At 44.2% G+C, this 21363-nt stretch overlaps 1 protein-coding gene across 21 annotated transcripts in view; it reads left to right on the forward strand.

The window, feature by feature from the left end:
* FHOD3 (formin homology 2 domain containing 3) overlaps positions 1-21363 on the forward strand; it is a 319993-nt gene that overhangs the window by 121871 nt on the left and 176759 nt on the right. The window lies entirely within an intron of this gene.

The raw sequence follows: 21363 nt of genomic DNA on the forward strand, positions 1-21363 counted from the left end.
CGATTCCCAGACTATCCGCAGGCCGGATCCAGAAGGCAATTGGGCCTGATCCAGCCTACAGGCCTTAGTTTGCCTACCCATGCTCTAGTGGGTATCCCAAATTCTTAAGCCTTTGCTTGTTTTTTTGTTTTGTTTTTTACTGCCCACCTTTTTTCTATTTTCATCTCAGTTTCTTTGCCTTTACTCATGTTTCAGTGGAGTACAGTGGAATCCTATCAGACATGGTACATACATAAAGTCTTTTAATTATTCACCTAATTACAGTGGTACCTCGGGTTACAGATGCTTCAGGTTACAGACTCCGCTAACCCAGAAATAGTACCTTGGGTCAAGAACTTTGCTTCAGGATGAGAACAGAAATTGTGCAGTAGCGGCACGGCGGCAGTGGGAGGCCCCATTAGCTAAAGTGGTACTTAAGAACAGTTTCAGGTTAAGAACGGACCTCCAGAACGAATTAAGTTCTTGACCCAAGGTACCACTGTACTGGGATTTTGATAATCTTTGAAGGCCAAGGTTCCCCCAAGACATGTAACATTTCTGATGAGTCATATGCTTTATTTTGGGGTGGTAGCTTAGGTCCTTGCGTCCAGACAAATAGTTTCACACCTCGAGTTGCCAGGAAGGTACAAAAACTGAAGTAGCAAAGCTTAATTCATTGGACCCAACCCATACGTCTGTGTGCTGCTGTATGTCTGTACATTTATGTGCAAACTTTCATAATTCTAGCTATATCTCCTGCTACCCAGGCAGAAAAAGCAACGTAAGAATCTGTACTGACTAATGTGATAAAGCTGAATTACTTCCTTTCCCTTAGAAATGAATGAATTATGATGTAGACATAGCTGACAGGCTGTCTGTTGTCGCTGCTAAAATGAAAAATGTCTGGTTAAAAACATGTAAGCAAGCAGGGTACATTTTGTTTATAAAAGGTTTGGCAGTGTGAATAAGAGAAAGAGAGATTCTAGCTCAGGGGTAGGAAGGTTGGCAGAACTAGGCAGAAAGGCACCAAGGCAACCTATAGTATACATAGTTTGTCTAGACTCGTTCCAGTGTAATATTAAATGCATTTATGCTGCTTTGCACATCTGTAAACCTCTAGTAAGCTATGAGTGAGAGTGCCCTGATTCGTGTAGGAATTACTGCTATATAGGCTTGAAGCTACAAAACAGCATCAAAAGCAGCTGTAAGCAAATGTGTGTTTTATGTATCCCTGCGCAAACTAGCTTGCGGTTTGTGACAAAATGGCATCTTGCCCTAAAACCATTGTGAGTTCAACCTTATTGCAATTGATTTTGCAATTCCTATACAGATACGCTAACCAGTGACCAAATAATATGTGCTTCTAGAGTTAAAAGGAGAGCATATAGAACACCATTTAAAAGCATAAGGTGTTAACTACATGCTTCCTAATATAATATGGAAAATATGTGACTGAACAATTAAGAATGTTAGGCTCACTTGACCTTAATTGAAGTTAACTCGTTTTCTGGTTTCTTATCTGCTTAGTTGTCTTATAGCATTTATCAGCTTTTAATTTTAAAAACTGTATTTAAAAATTAGTCAGGTAATGAGCCACTGTGTGCAGAAGTGGTACTTTGTTGTTAAAGGTAAGAAAAAATTGTCCCTGTTTTCATTTGTGCAGTGTTGGAGGGCATGTATCAGATTATCTTTATGGATGATATTTGTCCTTTGCTTTCCTTTGTGTGCATTTATGGGGGAGGGAATTGAAAAAGTTTAGTTAGATGTTGGAAGTTTAACTGAGGCATTCAGAAGAACATCAAAGACCTTAATCTCAGTGTAGGTAATGAGTTCATATACAGTGGTACCATGGGTTAAGAACTTAATTCGTTCTGGAGGTCCGTTCTTAACCTGAAACAGTTCTTATCCTGAGGTACCACTTTAGCTAATGGGACCTCCCACTGATGCCGCGCCACCGGAGCACGATTTCTGTTCTCATCCTGAAGCAAAGTTCTTAACCCAAGGTACTATTTCTGGGTTAGCGGAGTCTGTAACCTGAAGCGTCTATAACCCAAGGTACCACTGTAATCGAATGCTGATCCAAAAACAAATAAACACAATGTATCTCCTATACAGGGATGTGGGTGGCGCTGTGGGTTAAACCACAGAGACTAGGACTTGCCGATTAGAAGGCCGGTGGTTCGAATCCCCATGACGGGTTGAGCTCCCGTTGCTCGGTCCCTGCTCCTGCCAACCTAGCAGTTCGAAAGCACATCAAACTGCAAGTAGATAAATAGGTACAGCTCCGGCAGGAAGGTAAACGGTGTTTCTGTGCGCTGCTGTGGTTCGCCAGAAGTGGCTTAGTCATGCTGGCCACATGACCCGGAAGCTGTACTCCGGCTCCCTCGGCCAGTAAAGCGAGATGAGCGCCGCAACCCCAGAGTCGGTCACGGCTGGACCTAATGGTCAGGGGTCCCTTTACCTTTACCTTTATCTCCTATACAGAGAAAACTAGAATGTTGGGCTAGAATCCTTCTTAGCTCCCTGTGTCCTGGTTTTTACTTTTTAAAATATGGCAACCCTATATCATGCATAGACAGATAAGCTAAACAATGACAAATTACCAAGCAAGTTCTAACAGGTTGCTTATTTGAATCATTGGGGAAATGTTAAAAGTGGATGTCTACAAAAAGTGGAGTACACTGTGCGTGTGCGTGTGTGTGTGTGAGAGAGAGAGAGAGAGAGAGAGAGAGTGAGAGAGAATGAGAGGGGGGCACAGAAACCATCCATCTAGATTCAGTAAACTTTGATTTAAATCAGGGCTGTCCAATTTCCAAGAGACTGTGATCTACTATCAACCAAAGTTATTCAGCTTTTTGGGGAGAGCCAAAGTTGTTGAGTTTGTTCTCTCCCTCCCCACCAGATAAAGGATTATAAACTTGCAGGGGAAAGAAATCTAGGACAAAATGAAGATTCTTTTAGTTGGGGAGTGGATGCTGAGCATATCCAGAACATCACTTACTGATTGATTGAAAATATTTAGCAGGAGATCCAAGACATTATGGACTCTTCATTGTTGATTTACTTATATTGGAGATTTTTGGACTTTCCATACCTGAAAGTTTCTTGCGAGATTAAGATTTTGAGAAACAGATTTGGTGCAAGAGTCCCATAACAGATGTCACTGTCCAGTAATGGACAGCATATTAAACCTTTGAAAGCTGATATAACCTGTGATTTCTTTCTGTTTAGAATATGCAGTTAAAGTTTTATTCCAGTTCATACCACCCAAAATCTCACTGGCTGCAATGTAATCTGAAACCCAAACAGAAGCTGCTGATATGGCTAACGGTAAAAGCTGTGAGCTGCAATGTCCCCAGTTCGTATCTTTCCTTAGCTTATAATTCATTAGACACCTTATTCGCTCAAACTCAGCCATGTGCAGATAATAATAGTACCCAGTCTTTTTTGGAGTGGCAAATGGAGTACTTAGATAAATATGTTAAGTGCTTTAAACAACACACACATGATAAGTATTATTACAATGATTCACTAAGTGCATATTTCTATTAAAGTACTTGGGTTTTTTGTAATTGGATAATTTTAGTAATTTTCTGAAATGATTTCAGGAGTATAGCATCTAGATCAAGGGAAGTAATAGTGCCACTGTATTCTGCTCTGGTCAGACCTCACCTGGAGTACTGTGTCCAGTTCTGGGCACCACAGTTCAAGAAGGACACTGACAAACTGGAATGTGTCCAGAGGAGGGCAACCAAAATGGTCAAAGGCCTGGAAACGATGCCTTATGAGGAACGGCTAAGGGAGCTGGGCATGTTTAGCCTGGAGAAGAGGAGGTTAAGGGGTGATATGAAAGCCATGTTCGAATATATAAAAGGATGTCACATAGAGGAGGGAGAAAGGTTGTTTTCTGCTGCTCCAGAGAAGCGGACACGGAGCAATGGATCCAAACTACAAGAAAGAAGATTCCACCTAAACATTAGGAAGAACTTCCTGACAGTAAGAGCTGTTCGACAGTGGAATTTGCTGCCAAGGAGTGTGGTGGAGTCTCCTTCTTTGGAGGTCTTTAAGCAGAGGCTTGACAACCATATGTCAGGAGTGCTCTGATGGTGTTTCCTGCTTGGCAGGGGGTTGGACTCAATGGCCCTTGTGGTCTCTTCCAACTCTATGATTCTATGATTTTGTTCACATAAGTTCACAACAGTTACTAACTCCTCCTATCCAAAGAAAAACAACCACCAAGCCTGTCAGAAGGACAGAGAGCAGCAGCCCATTGCATTTCTGTGCCTTGAATTAGAATAATAATAATAATAATAATAATAATAATAATAATAATAATAATTGTTGTTGTTGATATTTCCCCAGCCACTCTGGGTGGCTTATAGCTTACATAGAAACATAGAAGGGAAGAGACATTCCTCCTTTGGCTGCTTGGTCATCTGCCTGGAATGTCATGTGGCCGGTCCTCAGTGAGAACACCAAGACCTGGTTTAAGTTGTGGTTGCACTTTTTAGCAGGACACTTCCAGTCAATGCCATACCATGGCCCTGCAGAACCATGTACCTTAATACTGCAATGTAGGGTCTTTTGGGAGTCCTAAATATAATGAACCAGCGCAATGTAGGGAATCCAGTGTGCTGAGAAATAATGCACAAGAAAACCACCAGTGAAGGCATCTGTGAGTAACACATGAAATGCCCAACGTTGTGCTGATCAGCCAAATGAAACCTCAGCCGATAAATGTGTGCACTGTATGTTCCGAAGATGGATGCAGATATAGGTTTGGGTAGGGGTGAAAAATATGGAGTCCTGCAGATCATGTTGGACTACAACTCTGATGATTCCTGGCCATTCACTATGCTGAATGATGGGTGGTGGAGTCCCACGATAGCTGGGTGAAGGGCTACGCATTCCCTGTCCCTGGGTTGGGCTGTCATTCAACTAAAGAAATGTTTGTTGATTAATGAAGTAGGAGATTTAATCAGTTAATAAGCTGATTAAATCTGCATCAGTGTGCCTATTGTTAAAACAATAGTTTTGAAAGTAAAACCATTCTTAGATATTGTATTGTATTGTAATATATTATAATGCATGTTGTTGTAGCAAACACCATCTCAGAAGAGGTATTCCTTCCTACTTGAGATGGAAGAACAGATGACTTTTCCAAAATTAAAGCTACCACTCATTGATGTGTATGTCCTTTCATTTAAAATAATTAACTTTTAAAATAATGTTTGGTACCTGATTAATTGGGGTCATTTTTTAATTCATTAGAAAAAAATAGTCTTTTTCAGGACTTTTGGAGTAGAATATTCATTGTGTTATATTTTATGCTAGTCTTACTCTGAGTTGATCCATTGAAATTAATGAACCTAAGTTAGTCATGTCCATTAAACCTAAAACGGGCCACTCGATGAGTAGGATTAGCATTGAGTACCACGCATTGACTTTTAAAGGGGGTGAACCTCCAAAACATTTTTGGTGAGGGGGTCTTACCTTTCAACACAAGTGTGTTTTAAATATTGGTGTAATGATGCATACAGTACAAGGGCATACTATAAAACAATCTTTATGTTGAAAATAACCTTAGCTCGTTCTTTATTGTTCAAAGGGTTATACTTTAGTCGCTTTCCAAGTTACAGTGCTGCTGTTGTTGTTTGGTTATTTAGTCGTGTCCGACTCTTCGTGACCCCATGGCCCAGAGCACACCAGGCACTCCTGTCTTCCACTGCCTCCCACAGTTTGGTCAAACTCATGCTGGTAGCTTCAAGAACACTGTCCAACCATCTCGTCCTCTGTCGTCCCCTTCTCCTTCTGCCCTCCATATTTCCCAACATCAGGGTCTTTTCCAGGGAGTCTTCTCTTCTCACGAGGTGGCCAAAGTATTGGAGCCTCAGCTTCAGGATCTGTCCTTCCAGTGAGCACTCGGCGGGGCTAATTCCCTTCAGAATGGATAGGTTTGATCTTCTTGCAGTCCATGGGACTCTCCAGAGTCTCCTCCTGCACCATAATTCAAAAGCATCAATTCTTCAGCGATCAGCCTTCTTTACGGTCCAGCTGTCACTTCCATACATCACCACTGAGAAAACCATAGCTTTAACTACATGGACCTTTGTCGGCAAGGTGATGTCTCTGCTTTTTACAGTGCTGTAGCCTCGGGTAAAGGATTGATCGAGGTTATTTCGGCAAATGGAAAACCACCGAAGGGCCAAACATGTCAATAGTGAACATTTCGTTCCTCAGTTCCATGGCGCTGAATGACGTGCCAAGATCAGTGTGACCTAATCGTTGCCCCTCTAATTAGCATTTGGAACAAATGCTTCATGCCCAAAGGGCTTTATACATCCTTCTGGTTGCAATCCCTGCAGGCCTCGATTCAGGGAGCCTCTCATGGACGACCTTTAGGATTGTGTTCAGTAGAAAAGTGCTCAAAGTTCTGACACAGCTGCACAAAATCAAACATCTTTACAGTGGTTGCCCTAAAGAGAGATGAATTACATTGCGAAAATTAAGATGTGCATTCGATTCGATGGCATGTTTACATTTGCCAGCAAATACTTTTTCGGATATCAAGGTCCTGGAAATTGAGGTGCGTATTACACGTTAGACTCGTGTAAATACGGCAAATTCTCATAAAGATGGTAAATCTCTTTCTGGGTTGCGGAACTTCAGATTGCAGGTGACATCTCACATGGTGGAAATCTTCTCCTTAATCTTAATCTTCTAGCATGAGTGTTGGGCTTAGAAATGTTCTTTCTGACAACTTGTTTTCTGTGTTAAAGGACTTATTTCTTTTTTTCTTAATATGGAAGGATATTGAGTCATGCCCAGCTGTGATGGCATAGCCCAGAGACACTTCACTACTAGTGAGAACTAGGCTTTAAACACGCATCGGAACAATTTTTCCAAGCACAGTAGGGCAAGCCAGAGATAGAATTTTTTGTTTGTTTGGTTCACTGTAGCTGTAGTTAAAGAGTCATAGTATGTACAGTATATTGAGGGTGGTCAAGTGGTGGTCTGTGGGCAGAAAAGAGCCCACCAGCTGGTTTCTTTTTGGTGCCTGAGCACCTGTTTGAGGATTGAAATGCTGACAGCTCAGAAGTGGCATATGAGAAAGTCAGATACATGCGCCACTTCTGAGCTGGCAGTTCCTCAACCCTTCAGAGCTAAATGGAGACCTGTCCCGGGGGGCTCTGTTATGTGATGGGGGCGTCTAGCATATGTCTCCATTTAGAGCAGGGAGGACAGAGGGGTTGCCAGTTCTTTGCGGCGAAATATCCCACGTAAATTCCTTCGGGAAATGGTCCTCCTCATACAGGAGGATTCCAAATCAGTATCTCAGCCCTCGCAGTTCTAAATGAAGACTTCCGTGTCTCTCCATGTAACGTTGGAAAGTCTAGGGCAGGGGCCAGCAAACTTTTTCAGCAGGGGGCCGGTCCACTGTCCCTCAGACCTTGTGGGGGGCCAGACTATATTTTGGAAAAAAATATGAACGAATTCCTATGCCCCACAAATAAACCCAGAGACGCATTTTAAATAAAAGCACACATTCTACTCATGTAAAAACACACGTGATTCCCAGACTGTCCATGGGCCGGATTGAGAAGGCGATTGGGCCCCCGGCCTTAGGTTGTCTACCCATGGTATAGGGAGCAGCAGGCTCAAAATTTGCTCCTTTGATCTTAGGCAGCTGCTTTTTAAAGAATAGCTAAGTTTAAGAGAATATTATTTCTAGATCTGGAAAATTTCACATTAACACCTCAATCCTACCTGAGCAAGTCTTGGTCAGAAGGGGGTCTCATTGAGTCTAATGAGACTAACCCCAACATATGGCTATAGGATTGCAGCCTAAGTTCTAAAAATTCTTATCTCTCCTTTAATGCACACTACAGCTTTTGCAAATGCAACATTTCCTGTTAGATTTGCCTGCAGCTGCTTGCCAAATACTAACTTGTTGCCAGAAAAAGTTAACCTGCAAACAAGAATCATTAAATAAAGTGAGGATAGGGAGGGTGAATCTCCAGAGCCCACTGCCTGGCTATTGTCGGCTCCACCCTCTATTTATAAATGGGGCTGGCCCCATATAAATAAGAAACTTGATTACTGAGGCTGGGCGTGAGCCTCCCAAAATTAAAACTGAGAGGCAAGCCAGCCCCTGTTTGCCATTAAGCTCCTTGGGAACTGTAGCACCATGTACAATCCCGCAAAGGGCACCCACAATGTAAAATGTGAGCGCTCATTTTCTGTGTTGAACATGCTTAGCCCAAACTAGGACATGGCTTGTGACAGTCAGTGCATCTTCTGGACCAAACTGGTTGGGAATCAACACTGCCAAGGGCAACAATGACCCCAGAGCACCCCTACACCCCCCAGCATGGAAAGGGAAGACATACCCTTAAAAGCACCAGTCAACTCCATCAACCTCAGGTTGAGGGAAGGACGAAATCATTCCCGAGGAAGCATTTTTACTTGACACAACCTAGCCAGGGAGACTGCTGCTTCTGCAATTTCCAGTGATATTCCTATCATTATGCATGGGAAATGTGAGACAGGAAGGCCTGCGTTTTGCAAGGATCCTTGTGGGGTTTTTGTTCATTCAAAACTGGATTTTAGTATGCGAGATTTCAATACAATTTAATACGAAGTTGCAGTATTTTTACTTTTGCTAAAATGACAATTTTAGAAATGTAATTTCCCCTCGTTTTCAGATATACAGTTGCGGACGGGATCCGTTCTGGAGCTCCAGTCAGATCCTGAGGTTTCTGCAACCCAAGGGGCTGCTTCTGCGCATGTGCGTACGGCGGCAGACCGTAGAGCACTTCTGCGCATGCGCGCGCGGTGAAACACTTCCGGGTTGGCCATTTTCGCAACCCAAAGTTTATGTTACCCAAGTGTAATGTAAGCCAAGGTGCTACTGTACGTACATACTCACACTTCTTTTTTTGTCCAAAGGAAAACAGGCAGTGCTTTTACATTTCATCATCTGACCCTGTCTCCTTTTTGTTATTGCTTTACATTAGTTTTATTACATGGTAATGTTATACAGTAAGCCTGCAACATACTGTGAACTTATCCCTGTGTAAGTTACAGGTTTCCTGTATATTTGGCACAGCAATTATGAGGATTTTTAAAAATAAATACAGTAAATAAACGGAAATAATGGCTTATTTGTTTCCTTGTCTCTTTTTTTATCCAGGAGTAATGAAATTGTTCTCTTTTCTTTCTTTTTTTTAAAAAGGGAGGATTTTACAGTTTGGCTGACATTCAATTAGAAATCAAAATTAGGGTTCAGTCATTACTAATACCAGAAGTGGACTAAATAGAATTACAGACTGAAAAGACTGCCAAACTTAATTGACAAGCAAACAGGAAAAAACTTCATTTGCTCCAATGAATTGACAATTCATTAGGACGAGATGCAAGGGGATGTATTAGATAATAACTGAAGAGCTTTTCAAGTGGATGCTGAATGCTGGACCATTGTGTTCTTCAACAGAAATGTCATTTAAAATAAAAGATTAAACACAAAAGACCGCCTTATAAAAACGTCCTTGTAGTTTTGAGTATTCATGACCTTCTCAGTGAATGCCATCTACCCACAACGATTTCATTTGCATCGGTGATGATTGCCTGCATGAACACATTAAATGTTTATTGCAAATTTATTCACAGATGCAAACTAAAGTAGGTTTAAATCATACACATACACAATGCATCCGTTTCAAACCCAGCAAATCAAAATAAATATATCTCTACAATTCCTATAAACCATGGTGCACTACCTAGTCCAGGCTTTCTCAACCTCGGCCCTCCAAATGTTTTGAGACTACAATTCCCATAATCCCTGACCACTGGTCCTGCTAGCTAGGGATCATGGGAGCTGTAGGCCAAAAACATCTGGGGGCTGAGTCTGAGGAAGCCTGACCTAGAAACTTAGCAAAAAAAATCATTATGTGGTCTATATTCCCTAAATTTAATATGTCAATCTTTCCATATTAACAACAAATCATAACTGATTTAATTACTCCTAAAACGCAATATCTAAAATCCAGTATGCACTTTTTTGAGAGCAGGTCCTATTGAGCATAATTCACTTTTTTTTTCCTGAGAAAGTTCCTCATGGGGCAAGATGTTTGACAGTGGAACAGATTGATGCAAGAAGTGGTATAGGGGGCATTTAAAGAAGCAGGTGGCTGGCCAGCTCTTGGATGCTGTAGCACATGGGAAACCTGTCCCAGAGGTCAAATGTGGCCCCTGAAGCTTCTTTTGGCCCTCAGGACTCTACTTACACCTCTTCCCAGCCCTACTTCATACTTTCATTGAATGCTTTTTCCCAGCTGAAATGTGTCCTTGACCTCTGCTAATAACTTTTGTTTGCCTGGATGGAAGATAGGTAAATGAGTTTGTGCAGAAATTTGACTACTGTACAAAAGTAAAATTTAACATTTGTTGCCCCTGGAAGGCTGATCTCACTTTTGCCTCTGGAAGGCTGCCCAGAAGGAAATGTAGCCATCGGGTGGACAAAGGTTTCTGACTCCAGCTGCAGTAGAAGGTTTCCTCCATCAAGTCTCACCTTCCCTGAGATCAGTGCTTGCCTCTCAACAGCCGCAACACAAATCTATTTTGTGTCTTGGCTCAAGTAGTTTACTATTTAAAATTAATGATCTAATTTCCTATAAAAATGTAAACATCACAGGAGACACATATCAACTCAATTACCACAGACGGAAATAATTAGAAACACAGACACGGCGTATTAAAGTCAGATACTTAGAACAGAGCTTCATTTAGAAGCCAAGCAAGCCTCTTTGTTGATGACACTATGTTTGCTATGTTGTTAATTTAGAATCCTGTTATGCCTTGTTGAAAATGAATGAACACATTAATTAAACACACATTTAATTGGCGTACTTGGTAGTTAAATAGGAGGGGAAACAGTATAGAAATGAAGTACCTTATCGTTGAAGAAGATGTAGCAGCCCCTTGCTTTGCCGACTCCTATTCCTTGCGGGGGGCTTGCTAATCAGAAGGTTGGTGGTTCGAATCCCCGCAACGGGGTGAGCTCCCATTGCTCGGTCCCAGCTCCTGCCAACCTAGCAGTTCGAAAGCACGTCAAAGTACAAGTAGATAAATAGGTACTGCTCCGGCGGGAAGGTAAATGGTGTTTCTGTGCGCTGCTCTGGTTCGCCAGAAGTGGCTTAGTCATGCTGGCCACATGACCCGGAAGCTGTACGCCGGCTCCCTCGGGCAGTAAAGAGAGATGAGCGCTGCAACTCCAGAGTCGTCCGCGACTGGACCTAACGGTCAGGGGTCCCTTTACCTTTACCTTTATTCTTTCCCCCAGCTCCTTGCAGATCCCAATGAATTCTCCTTGGGGTACAGTGGAACCTTGGTTTTCGAACGTAATCCATTCAAAAAGACTGTTCAACTTCTGAAACATTTGAAAACTGAAGGCGGAAGCCTCGATTCAATACAGAAACTCAAAACGGAAACCTTGTTGGATGTTTGGGCTCCATAAAACATTTGAAAACTGAAGCGTTTACTTCTGGGTTTTCGGCGTTTGGGAGCCAAAACATTTGAAAACGAGGCCGTTCGAAAACCAAGGTTTGGCTTATATGCAGCTCCCAGTCGTTACAGAAGGGATGACATAGGCAAAATTCTCCATGGACTGTACCCACCAGATATCAAACTGCAGACACATTGCCATCTATTACAGCCTTCAGGTATCTTGTAACTTATCTTCCCATAGATCAGGAATGGCCAAACTTGGCCCTCCACCTGTTTTGGGACTACAGTTCCCATCACCCCCAACCACTGGTCCTGTCAGCTAGGGACGATGGGAATTGTAGTCCCAAAACAGCTGGAGGGCCAAGTTTGGCCCTGCCTGCCATAGATGCTGTGTTGTGCTCACACAACCTGAACTTTAAGCCTTTAAGTCTTAGTGAACTACTTTCAAATTTGAGCAGGCTGTCTGCTCCATCTTCAACAGCAGTGGAAGTGAGCCCTTTCGGGGGTGAAGTCAAAACTGTTGGAGAGTTACAGCACCTTCTGTGGTTGAAGAGACTGATGCAGGAGAGAGATGTTTTATTGCAGCTGGGGCAGGTGAAATGCACCCTGGTCTTCTCTCTGCGCTTCTCCCAGCTGTCACGACACCTACCACAAATAAGTTGAATCAGCGCTTCCCATTTAAAATTTGACATTCCTGGTTATTACATTAAAAGTAGTTCTGGGTCAAATATCATCTACCCCACCCATTTCACAGTGTTGTTTGCCCACTGATAAAGTGGGGATTTTCAGTTGGCAAATTTTAATAATTTTTAGCATAGATGGATGTTTCTAGCTAAAGCTCATGGCCGCTTCTTGATGTGGGATCAGAACTATTATTATTATTATTATTATTATTATTATTATTATTATATCAATTAATTACAGTAATTAAGTTTTCTTTTGTCAAAAAAGTAAAAACCCTCTGCTGCCTTGTCAGTAATATAAAACTACCTCCCCCCCCCCCCCAGCCTCAAGATTTAGATCTCAACCTCCTGAAGATTTTGTTACCTATTTTCTTGGTGGTGTGTATTTTCTACCTCCTCCACAAAAAACATCCACTGAAAATTGTGGCCTGAATACTTCAGCAGAACTCGTTAAAACACAAACACATGTTTCTCTACCATTCTAAATGTGTGTCCTTTGTGCATAACGTCAGTAGGCAAAGGAAATAACAGTATTCTGTTGGTGTATTTTAAAAGCCACACCGGATCATAGAATTGTAGAGTTGGAAGAGACCATGAGGGTCATCTAGTTCAACCCCCTGCTTTTGTCCTGACTCGAACCCACAGCCTTGACATTAAGAGTCTCTACCAACTACCGATCTTTTCAGGAAAGTGCTATGGTTGAGCAGCTGAAGAACGGCGACTGTTGCTGGCGGCCTTTTCCTCTTAGTTCATGGGTAGATTTATGGGAGCATTCGACTTACTACTACTATTGCACTTTAACAAAGGTTCCTCCTCCTCCAGCTGAAATGCAACCTGCAGCTTTTAATTAGAAATTACAAAAAAAAAAAAAAAAAAATTGGTTGCAACAGATCCCAGGTGCAATCTCTAGCATATCCACCTACCTTTCTAAAATGCTAACTAGTTCCTGTGGGTTAAACTGAAGTCTGGGCCGTCTTAAGCATCTCTGGCACCGTGGTGCAAAGATCCCTCTGGCGCCCTCCGTTTCCCAGAGTTGTCCACCTTTGCCCAAGCCCCTGCAGGGACCGCTCTCCTCCCACGGAGGCTTGGGAAAGAAGCTGAACATCCGCCAGCCATATGGTTGACTGGGCGCAGCTGGCGGGCGTCCAGGGAAAGGGGAGGCCGCCGGCAAAGCCGCGCAGCTCCTCCACTCACTGGGCGCCCCTGAGAGGCCGGTGCCCTGGCGCAATGCACCACTAAGCGCAATGGGAAGGACGGCCCTGACTGAAGTAGATGGACCCATAGTCTTGACACGGTGAAAGGCCGCTTCCTATGTTCTTTCTTGGATAAATTGGGGAATACTGATAGCGTTTGTACTGTTAGTTTTGTGAACTCATAATAATAATAATAATAATAATAATAATAATAATAATAATAATAGTAATAATATATTATTTATACCCTGCCCATCTGGCTGGGCTTCCCCAGCCACTCTGGGCGGCTTCCAAAAAAATATTAAAATACTGCAATACATCAAACATTAAAAGCTTCCCTAAACAGGGCTGCCTTCAGATGTCTTCTAAAAGTCTGGTGTGGTTGTTCTCTTTGAGATCTGATGGGAGGGCGTTCCAAAGGGTGGGCGCCACTACCAAGAAGGCCCTCTGCCTGGTTCCCTGTAACTTGGCTTCTCGCAGTGAGGGAATCGCCAGAAGGCCCTCGGCGCTGGACCTCAGTGTCCGGGTAGAACGATGGGGGTGGAGACGCTCCTTCAGATATTCTGGACCGAGGCCATTTAGGGCTTTAAAGGTCAGCACCAACACTTTGAATTGTGCTCGGAAACATACTGGGAGCCTGTGTAGGTCTTTCAAGACCAGTCTTATATGGTCTCGGCAGCCGCTCCCGGTCACCAGTCTAGCTGCCGCGTTCTGGATTAGTTGTAGTTTCCGGGTCACCTTCAAAGGTAGCCCCACGTAGAGTGCATTGCAGTAGTCCAAGCGGGAGATAACCAGAGCATGCACCACTCTGGCGAGGCAGTCCACAGGCAGATAGGGTCTCAGCCTGCGTTCCAGATGGAGCTAGTAAACAGCTCCCCTGGACACAGATTTCACCTGTGCCTCCATGGACAGCTGTGAGTCCAAAATGACTCCCAGGCTGCACACCTGGTCCTTCAGGGGCACAGTTACCCCATTCAGGACCAGGGAATCCTCCACACCTGCCCGCCTCCTGTCCCCCCAAAACAGTACTTCTGTCTTGTCAGGATTCAACCTCAATCTGTTAGCCGCCATCCATCCTCCAACCGCCTCCAGACACTCACACTCATATTTCTATTGCCCATTTCTGTGGACTGGCTTTAACAGGCCAATCTATTAGAAGTGCTTGCCTAACTTTACGGATTTTCAGTTATTGGAATAGTTTGCTGTTTTACCAATAGATATCGTATGGTGCACGTTTTACACCCTTGATGTGCAATTGTTTACTTCTAAGTAAGACAGGTTTCTGTTAGCGGGGATACAGGGCTTGGTTAAGAGGGGCAAGACTTTTGTTGGGGGTGGGCAGAACCGACATGATTGGTCAGTTAGTTAAGTAATTCTATTGTTTTTTATTGATCGGAGGGGGGCAGCTGCCCCCCTGCCCCCTTGGCTATGTCCGTGTACATCCCAGTGAGTTCAGTGAGGTTTGCTTCCCAGCCTTGCACACTTAATCATTCGCTGCTAAAACAAGAAGCTGAGGAGCGGAGCGATCACAACACGGAGTGTTTCCCAGCCTTCCTTTTATGGAATGTGGCTGAGCGAGTGTGTGATGCTTTGTTCTGTGAGCTGCGGAGGGGACAAAAATAGCATGTAATCGAGAACTAGAGAAACAGATCAGAAGTTCAGACTGGGATTGGTTTCCCTCCACTAACGTTTATGGGCTGGGCGATTTCCAAAAGCACTTGCAGTTTGTTAGCTATCAATCATCCCTTTGCATTCCCTCTTTAAAAGTGCTCCAGAACAGATTGCAGAATTTTTTGAAACGTGGAGATGATTCGTCAAAAAGGAAAAGAAGAAACTTCAGAAATTAGCAGCCTGATTAGCTGTATAAAATATGCCCACTTTTCAAAAAAAAAGCCTCCTGTTACATGCATAAAAAACCCTGGAATTGCTGTTGTAACTCTAATTTGTATGTAATCGCTCTCTTAATATTTGCAGTTGGACAAAGTCTGCATATCAAACACTGCGGAACAGTTTTAATTCTTGTTTCAGTTCCCAAACTTGAAGCATGTTTCAAAACATGGGTTGTGAGCCACCCAGAATCAAGAAGTTCTAAGTCTTGTTCATAGAAATTAGCAATGCAAACCTATACACAAGTCTGCCCAGAATAGAACCTGTACCCATTTATAATCTCCCGTTTTTGATGAAAACCTTGGATGTAAACCCTGCAGGATTTTCATGGGGTCACACAACGAACTACTCCCTCTCTAAACATGCTAGCATGCAACAGACTTCTTTTTTGAGTGGGGAGGGTCATAGTTAAAATGTGATGGTGGGCTGTAGAAATGATAATAAAACATAGAATCATAGAATCATAGAATTGGAAGAGACCACAAGGGCCATCAAGTCCAACCCCCTGCCAAGCAGGAAACACCATCAGAGCACTCCTGACATATGGTTGTCAAGCCTCTGCTTAAAGACCTCCAAAGAAGGAGACTCCACCACACTCCTTGGCAGCAAACAAGGCCATACTTCGTGTGTATCTTGAGATAACCAGATTGGAGAGCAATATAAACCTAAAATCCGCTCAGGTTGTGTGTGTGTGTGTGTTACCATGTATGCTATGGGATTTTGTAACAATGGCCAAGCATCTGCACCTAGCTGTCTGCACAATCTTGACATCACAGAGGTTGACCGGTGATGATGTCACAGATGGACCATGGTGGAGGAGCTTGGACTTGGGTGTGCTGAAGGACAAGAGCAGAGTAGGGCATGGACTTTGAACCAGGAGCCTAGGGAAAAGGTAGGCAAAGGAAAAAGGAGGTCTTATGGTGGGAGGGCCATAAAGTTGGCATCCTATATATGTACTGCATTCTGAGCAATAATTAAGTGGCTGTGTGGCAGTTGATTAAAGGTGACAGGACAGCAATTTCTGTTAATGAGTATTTCTTTTTTAAAAAGGTGGCATTTATAAAACCATGTAACATGATAAGGCTGCTTCTGTTTCAGGCTCTATGTGAAGTGCAAGGCTATTTTTGTTCCGTTAGCAGCTGTTTGGTAGAACTAAATATGAGAGACTGATTTCCTGTAGGGAATAATCCAACACTTGCCTTTTTAGTGCTGCGGTGGAAGAAAGTTGTTCCAAAGTACCCTGGCAATGCTGAGTCCCAGTCAAACACTGAATAAAGACAGGTTGGATGATGGGGTTTTTAAAAAATGTACATAAAGGCTGAACCCAGTTTATGAGCTGTCAAGGTAGTTAACCCTTACGGTCAGTTCAAACAGTCCTTGTAGATCTCTTTATGTTAGCTAAGGGATGAGGAACAGCAAGTCATTCTCTTCTCCAGCGAGCTTCTCTGTTGCTGAGTGTAGGGGCGTTCAGAACTTGTTTGAGGAATACTGTTGCTGGTTCCTTTTGCCTCTTCTGTAACTGAGAAACTCCACTGAAAGTTAAAAGTCAAAATTCCTATGGAGATGGTGTAGGAATTCCAAGGCTATGTTAGAAACTGAAATATGAAAACTAGGAGCTAAATGGCACCTTAAACCTAGGTAATTGGCGCAACAACGGAATGTCTTGGCGCACTTTTTTAATAACAAGAAAACAAAGCTGAAAATGAATGAACTGCAGCTAAAATATTATGTTCATTTTTCACATGGTCTAGTCCAGGCTTGTCCAAAGTCCGTTTTGGGGGCCTAATGCGGCCCGTCGGTTGATATAATCTGGCTCCCATGGCAGTATATGTCCTGGGGTAAAATCCTAAAAAAAGCTCAACAACGTAGGTCGGCCTTCACACACGTTCACTTCATCAAATCTGGCCCTCTTTGAAAAAGTTTGGGCACCCCTGGAGTCCCTCCCCTGCCCACCCCCCTAAGATTCTTAAGAGGGTCCCTTCTAAAAAAAAAAAAGAAAAAGAGGGTTCCTTCTCCAGTCTTCAGAGAGTAGCTGAAAGTGGGGAGGCAGAAAAAGGTCCTCCTTTCCTTCCACTGCAGTTTTAATCTGAAATCTTAGTCACAGCACTGCGCCCAGAGCTGAGAAGCTGCCCGCCCTGTCACAAAATGTGCCTAGAACAATGGGAGTTTTGAACACACTTACAAGGAGATAATACATGTGAAGCAGTTAGAACGCTCTTCAAGGCCAAAATAATGTGGTGAGTTGCAAACATTTATATCCAGTTTAGGTCAGGCTAATCTTCCTGTGCTGGTTTTCTTGCCTGACTTGGCAGTTGCAGTGACCTTTCTCCTGCAGTGCCAGCGCAACTGGCATTTAAGTTGCAGGTGCTACTTCTTTGGTCATCAAAGGGGCTGTGTTGGTCCACCCCAGGGGTCAGCAAACCTTTTCAGCAGGGGTCCGGTCTACTGTCCCTCAGACCTTATAGGGGGGCCAGACTATATTTTTTGGGGGAAAATGAACAAATTCCTGTGCCCCACAAATAACCCGAAGATGCATTTTAAATACAGTGGTACCTCGGGTTAAGTACTTAATTTGTTCTGGAGGTCTGTTCTTAACCTGAAACTGTTCTTAACCTGAAGCACCACTTTAGCTAATGGGGCCTCCCGCTGCCACAGCGCCGCCACTGCAGAATTTCTGTTCTTAACCTGAAGCAAAGTTCTTAACCTGAAGCATTATTTCTGGGTTAGCGGAGTCTGTAACCTGAAGCGTATGTAACTCGAGGTACCACTGTAAAAGCACACATTCTACTCATGTAAAAACACCAGGCAGGCCCCGCAAATAACCCAGAGATGCATTTTAAATAAAACGGCTCTACTCATGTAAAAACACACTGATTCCTGGACCATCCGCGGGCCGGATTTAGAAGGCAATTGGGCTGCATCCGGCTCCCGGGCCTTAGTTTGCCTACTCATGGTCTACCCTTTGCTGCAATGTTCTTTTTCGGAGGTTTGCGGTGCAGCCTTGCAGTGACCTTTGGCCCCCTGGCCAGGGACAGAAGCCAGAGTATTGCTATGCTTCACCTGCACCCACCTGTGCAGGATTTGTTTGCTTATGGTTAGCGGGACAGAGCAACGACCTGTTTTGCAAATAAGTTGATGTAATGCATGTAAGTTTCGTCTGGAGTATTCTGAAATCTTTCTTTGGAAGAGAAGAGCAGAGGAGAAAAACCTCGGTGGGATTTCTGTGGAGCAAAACGGGAAGAGAGCTGAATCCCAGCCCCAGGCAATCTGGCATCTCCAACAAGCTCAGAGCTGCATAAGTATGTGTGTGTGACATTTAAAACAAATGTGGGATGCAGCTGATCTTGAAGCAATGACTTCCAGACCGCGGAGGATATGGAAAGTTTGATAAAACACCCTTTTGACTATAGGAGGACACTCCGGACTCTGAAATAAAGGGATGCGTCAACCTAAAGCCGAGTTTAAAAAGCTGATTTATACTCTGTGGCTTTGCTTTCCCCTAGTGCCTTCCCCCAATGGCAGTTAGGTGCTTTAAAATAAAATAAAATAGGATGATGTGTGAGACGTATCCAAGTTGGGTCATTGCTACGTACTCGTTAGGTGCTCTGAGGGATGGGGACTTCATTTCCATCCCTTTGTAATTACGAGGGAGATCGTAATTAAAAACGCAGCTCTTGTATGTCCAGCCTTGAACCCTGCCAGCGACTGGAGGGATGTCAGGCAGGCATTCTGGTTGTGCACTAGCCCAGAGCTTACAAATCTGCTCAGCAGATGGGGTGGCTGATCATGTCCTTATACAGGGGTGAGTTGTGGCAAAACCTATCCTTTCAGCTTTATTGTTATTGTGCCTCAGGAAAAGAAACCCGATAGACCAAAGGCCCCTTCAGTTGAACTTTCTGTTCTCTGAGTGGCCAACAGAATGCCTGTGGAAGCAGGACATGAGCACAGTAACACTTTCTCACTCGTGTTCCCCAGAATCACATTGAGAGGCATTTTGCCCCTATTTGTTGTTGTTGTTGTTTAGTCGTGTCCGACTCTTCGTGACCCCCTGGACCAGAGCACACCAGGCACTCCTGTCTTCCACTGCCTCCCGCAGTTTGGTCAAACTCATGCTAGTAGCTTCGAGAACACTGCCCAACCATCTCGTCCTCTGTCGTCCCCTTCTCTTTGTGCCCTCCATCTTTCCCAACATCAGGGTCTTTTCCAGGGAGTCTTCTCTTCTCATGAGGTGGCCAAAGTATTGGAGCCTCAGCTTCAGGATCTGTCCTTCCAGTGAGCACTCAGGGCTGATTTCCTTCAGAATGTATAGGGTTGATTTTCTTGCAGTCCATAGGACTCTCAAGAGTCTCCTCCAGCACCTTAATTCAAAAGCATCAATTCTTCGGCGATCAGCCTTTGCCCCTATTACTGGAGGTAATTGTCTCTTTCTCAAGAGACAATGGAGTGCGCCTCTGGAGGTGACGTCAAATAGCTGCGTTTGCAGCAACTGGGCAATGTGTATGGAGGTCCTGGGCTGCCCAGATGACAAGACCTTGGCCTTTCTGATGTGGTCCAAAGGAAAGCAGAGCAATACGTCTGGCACCAGCTTGGCTGCAGGAGTTGCTGGAAGGAGACGTTCAAGGTACCATCCAACTACCTTAGGGACTCCATTCCAGATTTGTGTAGGGTTTACTCTTTAGCCTTTTATAAATAAATAAATAAAGCAATTTATTATTTACACCCCTCCCATCTGGCTGAGTTTCCCCAGCCACTCTGGGCAGCTCCCAACAGAATATTAAAGACACAGTAAAAAATCAAACATTAAAAACTTCCCCAAACAGGGCTGCCTTCAGATGTCTTTTAAAAATAAGATAGCTGCCTATTTCCTTCACATCTGAAGGGAGGGCGTTCCACAGGGTGGGCGCCACTACCGAGAAGGCCCTCTGTCTGGTTCCCTGTAACCTCACTTCTCGCAATGAGGGAACCGCCAGAAGGCCCTCGGCGCGGGATCTCAGTGTTTTCTTCTCCCAAAGATATCACGCAAGGCAGAGGAGGTTTAGGATCAGCTTTCCTTCCCTTAGGTGGGCCACCTTCCCAGGTTGATGATCCCCAACTTCCCCTCACTTCCCTCTACAGCTCATACAGAAAATGCCTTCTTGGCCATTAAATCCACTCTTGATAGAGCTGTAGTGGGGTGGGGGCAGGGGGGGCGTGGCTCAGGCTCCCTGGCAGCTGAGGAGCAGCAGCAGGCAGGTCAGTCTAGCACAGCCTTTCTCACCCTGTGGGTCCCCAGAGGTTGTTGAACTACAACTCCCATCACCTCTAGCTAGCAAGGCCAGAGCTCAGGGATGAGGGGAGTTGTAGTCCCACAACATCTGGGGACCCACAGGTTGAGAACTGCTGGTCTAGCAGGCAGGTGGATGGAGGCAGTGGGCAAGGAGCATGTTGAAGGTGTGGGCTCCTCTGTGTGGGCTCCACGCACACACCCTGGTGCATGCCCCCACCCCAGCTGCCCAGTCCACTGGGGGGGTGCAACGCTTGCCCTGTCCCAGGTGCCAGCAACTCATGCTGTGCCACTGACTTTTGGTATTATGTACTGCGTCTGTCACAGCCTGCCTTCACATGCAGGTGAAGTCCCTAACACACTGAGGGCTACCCTCACCAGGTTTAACCGGTTAATCAAAGCCGTTCCAAGGCGGTGGCTTCTGTCACATGCTGACAGAAGCTTCTAGCAGCCTCTTGTGAGAGTTTAGTGCAGGGTGGGGTGCAAACTACCCCAGAAGGAGCAGAATGTTTTCCCCACCAGTTGTGGAAGTGGGGAAACACACAAATGGGCCTAGGACAGAGGTAGTCTGTGTTGTGCCCTGCAGGTGTCATTGGACTCCAACTGCCATCTGTAGGACACCATGTTGGGTATACCTGGCTTCGAGGTCGGATGAACTGTGAAGCTAAGAATTTGAGGTGGGGGAGACCATGGGCTGAGAAGTTGAAGAAGAAAAGTGAGAGTTATGGGGGCACAAACCATAAATACTAGGGTAATGGTGGTGCAAGAAGACCCGACTAAAGTAGTTGAGGACTTAGTTTAGATATTCATAGTTTCGCAGTCAGTTCATCTACTGATTCTAGGTTTCTTGTTA

This window comes from Podarcis filfolensis, assembly GCF_964270895.1.
Source record: "Podarcis filfolensis genome assembly, chromosome: 13".
Taxonomy (NCBI): Eukaryota; Metazoa; Chordata; class Lepidosauria; order Squamata; family Lacertidae; genus Podarcis; species Podarcis filfolensis.